Source organism: Triticum dicoccoides, chromosome 3A, assembly GCF_002162155.2.
Source record: "Triticum dicoccoides isolate Atlit2015 ecotype Zavitan chromosome 3A, WEW_v2.0, whole genome shotgun sequence".
In the NCBI taxonomy this organism is placed as follows: domain Eukaryota; kingdom Viridiplantae; phylum Streptophyta; class Magnoliopsida; order Poales; family Poaceae; genus Triticum; species Triticum dicoccoides.
Genome location: NC_041384.1, coordinates 255,284,528 through 255,294,997, shown reverse-complemented (window position 1 = coordinate 255,294,997; position 10,470 = coordinate 255,284,528).

Genomic DNA, 10,470 nt, shown 5'->3' with positions numbered 1-10,470 from the left:
GCGGCGGCGAGGTGGCGGTGGGTAATTGTTTCGGGGCGGCAAGGCGGCGCAGGGTTCGGCCGGTGGTGGTTGGCGGCTCAGGGGGGTGCAGGTTGAAGATGAACTGTGCTACCTCTTGAGCATGTGTTGGTTTTCCCTTGAAGAGGAAAGGGTGATGCAGCAAAGTAGCGTAAGTATTTCCCTCAGTTTTTGAGAACAAAGGTATCAATCCAGTAGGAGACCACGCGCGAGTCACCTCGTACCTACACAAACAAATAAGAACCTCGCAACCAACGCGATAACGGGGTTGTCAATCCCTTCACGGCCACTTGCAAGAGTGAGATCTGATAGAGATAATAATAATAATAAGATAAAGATTTTTGGTATTTTTATAATATAAATTGAAATTAAAGATTGGAAAATAAAATAGATTGGAAACTTGTATGACGGAAGATAGACCCGAGGGCCATAGGTTTCACTAGTGGCTTCTCTCAAGATAGCATAAGTATTACGGTGGGTGAACAAATTACTGTCGAGCAATTGATAGAATGGAGCATAGTTATGAGAATATCTAGGTATGATCATGTATACAGGCATCACGTCCGTGACAAGTAGACCGACTCCTGCCTGCATCTACTACTATTACTCCACACATCGACCGCTATCCACCATGCATCTAGAGTATTAAGTTCATAAGAACGGAGTAACGCTTTAAGCAAGATGACATGATGTAGAGGAATAAACTCATGCAATATGATATAAACCCCATCTTTTTAACCTCGATGGCAACAATACAATACGTGTCGTTTCCCCTACTGTCACTGGGATCAGGCACCGCAAGATTGAACCCAAAGCTATGCACTTCTCCCATTTCAAGAAAGATCAATCTAGTAGGCCAAATCAAACATTGTTCATAGATAATCTTGATCATAAACCCACAATTCATCGGATCTCGACAAACACACCGCAAAACAAGATTACATCAAATAGATCTCCAAGAGAATCGAGGAGAACTTTGTATTGAGATCCAAAGAGAGAGAAGAAGCCATCTAGCTACTAGCTACGGACCCGAAGGTCTGAAGTAAACTGCTCACACATCATTGGAGGGGCCATGGAGTTGATGTAGAGGCCCTCCATGATCAATGCCCCCTTCAGCGGAGCTCCGGAAAAGGCCCCAAGATGGGATCTCTTGGGTACAGAAGGTTGCGTTGGTGGAAATAGGGTTTCGTGGTGCTCCTGGATGTTTTCGGGGTATGTGAATATATATATAGGAGGAACAAGTAGGTCGGTTGAGCCACGAGGGGCCCATGAGGGGGGAGAGCGCGCTCAAGGGGGGTAGGCGCGCCCCTGCCTCGTGGCCACCTCGTTGGTTGCTTGACGTCCACTCCAAGTCCTCTGGATGACGTTTGTTCCAAAAATGACGCTCCCGAAGGTTTCATTTCGTTTGGACTCCATTTGATATTCTTTTTCTGCAAAAAACCGAAATAGGCAAAAACCAGCAATTTGGGCCTCGCCTCCGGTTAATAGGTCAGTCCCAAAAATAATATAAAAGTTTAAAATAAAGCCCATTAACATCCAAAACCAATAATATAATAGCATGGAACAATAAAAAATTATAGATACGTTGGAGACGTATCAAACTGCACGCCCTTCCTAAACTATCCCATGTGATGTGCCTCTCTGCTACCATTGCGTTCAGTTTCGACAGTAACATTCAGACTCCACAGTAAATTTTAGTTTCGACAGTTAAGTTCAGAGTCAACAGTTTTTTCCTCATCTGTTGTAGTCAGGTGATTTTTGGTGATGTAAATTTTACATCTATCACTTTTTGGTAATGCATTTTACATCATCTATTGGAGATGCTATTAGAATCCCACTTGAGAGTAATAATGTCTGTCTGGTGCTGCTTCAGCCTTGATGTCTTACGGCTCACCGGAGCTGCTCCAAGGATGGAATGATCCATCACAACAGAGCAGTGCCCTAGACGCCGTCTATTTGATATTCTTTTTCTACGAAACACTGAAATAGGCAAAAAAACAGCAATTTGGGCTGGGCCTCCAGTTAATAGGTTAGTCCCAAAAATAATATAAAAGTGTAAAATAAAGCCCATTAACATCCAAAACAGGTAATATAATAGCATGGAACAATAAAAAATTATAGATACGTTGGAGAAGTATCAGCAACCCCAAGCTTAATTCCTGCTCGTCCTCGAGTTGGTAAATGATAAAAATAGAGTTTTTGATGTGGAATGCTTTCTAGAATATTCTTCAATGTATTTTTCTCTATTGTGGCATTAATGTTCAGATCTGAAAGATTCAACATAAAAGTTTATTGTTGACATAAAAATAGTAATACTCCAAGTATGCTAATCAAGCAATTATGTCTTATCAAAATACCATAGTCAAAGAAAATTTATCCCTACAAAGTCATATAGTTTGGCCATGCTTCATTTTCGTCACACAAAATACTCTCATCATGCACAACCCCGATGACAAGCCAAGTAATTGCTTCATACTTAGCCTTTTGAAACTCTTTCAACTTTTACACAATATGTGAGTGCGACCCATGGACATAGCACTATGGGTGGAATAGAACATGATGATTGAGGTTGTGTGAGAAGAAAATGGGCTATGGAGATGCCCACCGATTGATGTCAATGTAAGGAGTAGGGATTGCCATGCAACGGATGCACTAGAGCTATAAATATATGAAAGCTCATCAAAGAAACTAAGTGGGTGTGCATCCAACTCGCTTGCTCACGAAGACCTAGGGCAATTTTAGGAAGCCCATCATTGGAATATACAAGCCAAGTTCTAGAATGAAAAATTCCCACTAGTATATAAAAGTGACAACATAGGAGACTCTCTATCATGAAGATCATATTGCTACTTTGAAGCACAAGTGTGGAAAAAGGATAGTAACATTGTCCCTTCTCTCTTTTCTCTCATTTTTTTATTTGGGCCTTCTTTTTTTTCTTTTGACCTCTTTTTTCGTTCGGAGTCTCATCGCGACTTGTGGGGGAATCATAGTCTCCATAATCCTTTCCTCACTAGGACAATGCTCCAATAATGATGATCATCACAGTTCTTTTTACTTACAACTCAAGAATTACAACTCAATACTTAGAACAAAATATGATTCTATGTGAATGCCTTCGGCGGTGTACCGGGATTGCGATGAATCAAGAGTGACATGTATGAAAATTAAGCATGATGGCCTTGCCACAAATACGATGTCAACTACATGATCATGCAAAGCAATATGACAATGATGATGCATGTCATAATAAATGGAATGGTGGAAATTTGCATGGCAATATATCTCGGAATGGCTATGGAAATTCCATAATAGGTAGGTATGGTGTCTGTTTTGAGGAAGATATAAGGAGGTTTATGTGTGATAGAGTGTATCATATCACGGGGTTTGGATGCACCGGCGAAGTTTGCACCACCTCTCAAGGTGAGAAAGGGCAATGCATGGAACCGAAGAGGCTATCAATGATGGAAGGGTGAGAGTGCGTATAATCCATGGACTCAACATTAGAAATAAATAACTCACATACTTAATGCAAAAATCTACAAGTCATCAAAACCAAGCACTACGCTCATGCTCCTAGGGGGATAGATTGGTCGGAAAAGACCATCGCTCGTCCCCGACCACCACTCATAAGGAAAGCAATCAAAGAACACCCCATGCTTCAAATTTGTCACATAACATTTACCATATGTGCATGCTACGGGACTTGCCTATTTTAGCACAAGTATTCATCAATTTCACAATTACTCAACTAGCACACCTCTAATATTACCACCTTTATATCTCAAAACAATCTATCAAGCATCCAACTTCTCTTAGCATTTAAAATTTGTAACCAAAGTGAATTACCATGCTGTTCTAAAGGACTCTCAAAATGATATAAGTGAAGCATGAGAGATCAATTATTTCTATAAAATAGAACCACCGCCGTGCTCTAAAAGATATAAGCGAAACACTAGAGCAAAAATTATCCAACTCAAAAGATATAAGTGAAGCACATAGAGTATTCTAATAAATCCCAATTCATCTGTGTCTCTCCCAAAAGGTGTGTATAGCAAGGATGATTGTGGTAAACTAAAAATCAAAGACTCAAATCATACAAGACGCTCCAAGAAAAACACATATCATGTGACGAATAAAAATATAGCTCCAAGTAAAGTTACCAATGGACGAAGACGAATGAGGGGATGCCTTCCAGGGCATCCCAAGCTTAGGAATTTGGTTGTCCTTGGATTTTACCTTGGGGTGCCTTGGGTATACCCAATCTTAGGCTCTTTCCACTCCTTGTTCCATAATCCATCAAATCTTTACCCAAAACTTGAAACTTCACAACACAAAACTTAAAAGAAAATCTTCCTGAACTCCGTTAGTAAAAGAAAACAAATCACCACTTCAATGTACTGTAATGAACTCATTATTTATTTATATTGGTGTTGAACCTACTGCATTCCAACTTTTCTATGGTTCATAAACTCTATTACTAGCCATAGATTCATCAAAATAAGTAAACAACACACTAAAAACAGAATCTGTCAAAAACAGAATAGTCTGTACTAATCTGTAGGTATAGAATACTTCTAGAACACCAAAAATTCTAAAATAAATTGCTGGGCGTGACTAATTTATCTACTAATCAACTTCAAAATTAATTAACTAAATATCACTCTCCAGTAAAAAATGGCAGCAATTCTCATGAGCGGTAAAGTTTCTGTTTTTTAGAGATTCTGTTTTTAGTGTGTTGTACTTGGAACAAACACTAATTATACACAAAAAAGCACAACCAAAACAGAGGCTAGATAAATTATTTATTACTAAACAGGAACAAAAAGCAAGGAATAAAAATAAAATTGGGTTGCCTCCCAACAAGCGCTATCGTTTAACGCCCCTAGCTAGGCATAAAAGCGAGGATAGATCTAGGTATTGCCATCTTTGTTAGGAAATCCATAAGTGGCTCTCATAATAGATTCAGATGGTAATTTAATTTTATTTCTAGGGAAGTGTTCCATGCCTTTGTTTAACGGAAAATATAATATTCCCTTCCTTCATATCAATAATTGCACCAATCGTTCTAAGGAAAGGTATACCAAGAATAATAGGACATGAAGGATTGCAATCTATATCAAGAACAATGAAATCTACGGGCACATAATTCCTATTTGCAACAATAATAATATCATTGATTCTTCCCATAGGTTTCTTAAAGGTGGAATCCGCAAGGTGCAAGTTTAAAGAACAATCATCAAATTCACGAAAACCTAGCAAATCACACAAAGTTTTTGGGATCGTGGAAACACTAGCACCCAAATCACACAAAGCATAGCATTCATGATCTTTAATTTTTATTTTAATTTTAGGTTCCCACTCATCATAAAGTTTTCTAGGGATAGAAACTTCCAACTCAAGTTTTTCTTCATAAGATTGCATTAAAGCATCAACGATATGTTTAGTAAAAGCTTTATTTTGACTATAAGCATGAGGAGAATTTAGCACGGATTGCAACAAGGAAATACAATATATCAAAGAGAAATTATCATAATTAAATTCCTTGAAATCCAAGATAGTGGGTTTATTTCTATTTAAAGTTTTGACCTCTCCAATCCCACTTTTATCAATTTTTGCATGAAGATCTAAAAACTCTGAATCATTGGGACGCCTTCTCACTAAAGTTGACTCATCTCCAGTCCCATCATTAACAAGATTCATATTGCAAAAGAAAGATTTAATAGGGGACAGATCAATAACTTTTAGATCTTCATCTTTATTATCAGGGAAACTAGAAGAACACAATTTCACAAGGCAACCTTTTTTAGCACGCATCCTAGCAGTTCTTTCTTTGCACTTATCAATGGAAATTCTCAAAGCTTTTAGAGACACATTCATATCATGCTTAGGTGGAATAGATCTAAGTTTCAAAGAATCAACATCAAGAGAAATTCTATCCATGTACCTAGCCAACTCATCAATCTTAGACAAATTTTCTTCAACCAAAGCATTGAAACTCTTTTGTGAACCAATAAATTACTTAATATTAGATTCAAAATAAGAGGGAATCTTATTATAATTTCCATAATAATTGTTGTAGGAATTACCATAATTATTAGAGGAATTACTAGGAAACGACCCAGAATTAAAATTACCTCTATACGCGTTGTTACCAAAATTGTTCCTACCAACAAAATTCACATCCATAGATTCATTATTATTCTCAATTAAAGTAGACAAAGGCATATCATTGGGATCAGTAGGAGTACTCTTATTAGCAAACAATTTGATAAGTTCATCCATCTTTCCACTTAAAACATAAATCTCTTCAATTGCATGCACCTTTTTACTAGTAGATCTTTCAGTGTGCCATTGAGAATAATTAACCATAATATTATCTAGGAGTTTGGTAGGTTCTCGTAAAGTGATTTCCATAAAAGTGCCTCTTGCGGCCGAATCTAAAAGATTTCTAGAAGCAAAATTCAATCCAGCATAAATTTTTTGTATAATCATCCATAAATTCAAACCATGTGTAGGGAAATTACGTATTATTAATTTCATCATCTCCCAAGATTGTGCAACCTGCTCATGATCAAGTTGCTTAAAATTCATAATATCGTTTCTAAGAGAGATGATCTTAGCGGGAGGAAAATACTTAGAGATAATAGCATCTTTGTACTTATTCCATGAATCAATACTATTTTTAGGCAAAGACGAAAATGAAGCTTTAGCATGATCTCTAAGCGAAAATGGAAATAACTTAAGTTTAACAATATCATTATCCACATCTTTCTTCTTTTGCATATCACACAAATCAACAAAGTTGTTTAGATGGGTAGCGGCATCTTCACTAGGAAGGCCAGAAAACGGATCTTTCATGACAAGATTCGGCAAAGCAGTATTAATTTCATAAGATTCAGCATCGGTAAGAGGAGCAATCAGAGTGCTAATAGAATCATTATTGTTGGTATTGGCAAAGTCACACAATTTGGTATTATCTTGAGCCATCGTGACAAGCAAGCAATCCAACACACAAGCAAACAAGAAACAAGCAAAAGAGGCAAACTGGAAAAGAGAAGGAGGATGGAAAAAGAGGGCGAAGAAAATGGCAATGGTGAAGTGGGGGAGAGGAAAATGAGAGGCAAATGGCAAATAATGTAATGCGAAGGATAAGAGTTGTGATGGGTACTTGGTATGTCTTGACTTGGCGTAGATCTCCCCGGCAACGGTGCCAGAAATCCTTCTTGCTACCTCTTGAGCATGCGTTGGTTTTCCCTTGAAAAGGAATGGGTGATGCAGCAAAGCAGTGTAAGTATTTCCCTCGGTTTTTGAGAACCAAGGTATCAATCCAGTAGGATACCACCCACGAGTCACCTTGTACCTACACAAACAAATAAGAACCTCGCAACCAACACGATAAAGGGGTTGTCAATCCCTTCACGGCCACTTGCAAGAGTGAGATCTGGTAGAGATAATAATAAAAAGATAAATATTTTTGGTATTTTTATAATATAAATTGAAAGTAAAGATTGCAAAATAAAATAGATTGGAAACTTGTATGATGGAAGATAGGCTTGGGGGCCATAGGTTTCACTAGTGGCTTCTCTCAAGATAGCATAAGTATTACGGTGGGTGAACAAATTACTGTCGAGCAATTGATAGAATGGAGAATAGTTATGAGAATATCTAGGTATGATTATGTATATAGGCATCACGTCTGTGACAAGTAGACCGACTCCTGCCTGCATCTACTACTATTACTCCACACATCGACCGCTATCCAACATGCATCTAGAGTATTAAGTTCATAAGAACGGAGTAATGCTTTAAGCAAGATGACATGATGTTGAGGGATAAACTCATGCAATATGATATAAACCCCATCTTTTTATCCTCGATGGCAACAATACAATACGTGTCGTTTCCCCTACTGTCACTGGGATCGAGCACCGCAAGATTGAACCCAAAGCTAAGCACATCTCCCATTGCAAGAAAGATCAATTTAGAAGGCCAAACCAAACTGATAATTTGAAGAGACTTGCAAAGATAACAAATCATACATAAAAGAATTCAAAGAAGATTCAAATATTGTTCATAGATAATCTTGATCATAAACCCACAATTCATCTTATCTCAACAAACACATCGGAAAAGAAGATTACATCGAATATATCTCCAAGAGAATCGGGGAGAACTTTGTATTGAGATCCAAAGAGCGAGAAGAAGCCATCTAGCTACTAGCTATGGACCCGAAGGTCTGAAGTAAACTACTCACACATCATCGGAGGGGCCATGGAGTTGATGTAGAGGCCCTCCGTGATCAATGCGCCCTTCGGCGGAGCTCCAGAAAAGGCCCCAAGATGGGGTCTCTTGGGTACAGAAGATTGTGGCTGTAGAAATAGGGTTTTGTGGTGCTCCTGGATGTTTTCGGGGTATGTGAATATATATAGGAGGAAGAAGTGGGTCGGTTGAGCCACGAGGGGCCCACGAGGGGTGAGGGCGCGCCCAAGGGGGGTAGGTGCGCCCCCTGCCTCGTGGCCACCTCGTTTGTTGCTTGACGTCCACTCCAAGTCCTCTGGATCACGTTTGTTCCAAAAATCACGCTCCTGAAGGTTTCATTCCGTTTGGACTCCGTTTGATATTCTTTTTCTGCGAAACACTGAAATAGGGAAAAACAACAATTTGGGCTGGGCCTCTGGCTAATAGGTTAGTCCCAAAAATAATATAAAAGTGTAAAATAAAGCCCATTAACATCCAAGATAGATAATATAATAGCATGGAACAATCAAAAATTATAGATACGTTGGAGACGTATCAAACTGCAGGCCCTCCCTAAACTATCCCATGTGAAGTGCCTCTCTGCTACCATTGCGTTCAGTTTCGATAGTAACATTCAGATTCCACAGTAAATTTTAGTTTCGATAGTTAAGTTTAGAGTCAACAATTTTTACCTGATCTGTTGTAGTCAGGTGGTTTTTGGTGATGTAAATTTTACATCTATCAATTTTTGGTAATGCATTTTACATCATCTATTGGAGATGCTATGAGAATCCCACTTGAGATTAACAATGTCTATCTTGTGCTTCTTCAGCCTTGATGTCTTACGGCTCACCGTAGTAGCTCCAAGGACGGAACGATCAATCACAACAGAGCAGTGCCCTGGACGCCGTCTACAGATTCCTCAGATCTTCCTCCACACCTCCGACAGCCACCTCTGCCTCAACTTCTTCAGCGACCAACCCAGTGATGCTGAGGTCGACACGGCTACGGCAAAGAGGTTGTACACTTGTCGCATCACTTTTTACTCTACATTCTTGTTGATCCATTAGGGTTGTTGTGGTTCAATAGAAAAACAGAGCAATAGGAAATTTTCCAATGGCACTCTACCATTCAATTATTCATGCATTTTATTGAAAGGAATGGAGCAAAACATCCACCTGGACCTACTTTTCAAAATCCTGTGCATGAAAACAAGACCAATTGCATTAGTGGAAGAATAACATTCTAACTGTACACGCTTTCATATGGTTTCACTTTATTTTGGCCATGTTTTTTGCATTCCTCTGCTCCTCCTTTTCCTGTGAACCAAACACCCAAGTTGACAGAAATCTCGTGTTCACAAATGCTCTGCTTCCCATGTGCATTCCTATCTGATTCCGGTGTTCTTCCTCCTATCCCTGCGTTTTTAGAATCATGCAAGCCAAATGAGCCCTTACAGAATTACTTCAGTTACAAGTAGGTGTCAAAGAAAACTTTGTGTGGTTTGTCCTACTCCTGCCGCGATGTCGTCCACCTCACCTGGGCTGCTCCATCGACAGAAGCACTCACCAAACCAGACATCACAACTCCTAACCGTCTTTCACCGCCTCAGATCTCCTTCCCTGCCACCGGCACCCACCGTAACGGCATCACCATCATCGACTCAGCAGATGAACCTAAGGAGTACTAGGGTCCACAAGAGAGGTCGCACTCTTTTGTTTCTGCTTATGTTATGCATTGCTTAATATTACCTGCTACTTTATTGTCCTGTTCACCTCTTAGACTCCAAGTCAGGTCCAAATTGATGTTCAAAGTTGAGTTCTAAATTAGTTGTGGGGCACATATCGAGGCAGCAATGAATAGTATCTCTGTCTAATATCCGGTTCACCTAGGGTATGCCTATGTTGTTCATCTTGGGTGGGAAACAAATATTAAAGCAATCATCATCTGTTTTTTTATTAAATTAAAGTAATCATCAGCCTGCTATCATTATTTTTGGATCCATCCACCGGTTGTTACCATTACTCTAGATTTCTGCATGCTCTCCTTACATAATCTCGTTATATTTTTTTGTATGCATGTTAGATATTGTACACAGTCATGCTAAACATGTAGAGAAAAAGAGAAGAGTTATAGGCGGCCATACAATGTCATGCAGACATCCCTCCATGGTGGGTTCAATGGAAACCCCCCCCCCTCTCTAGATTGTAATCC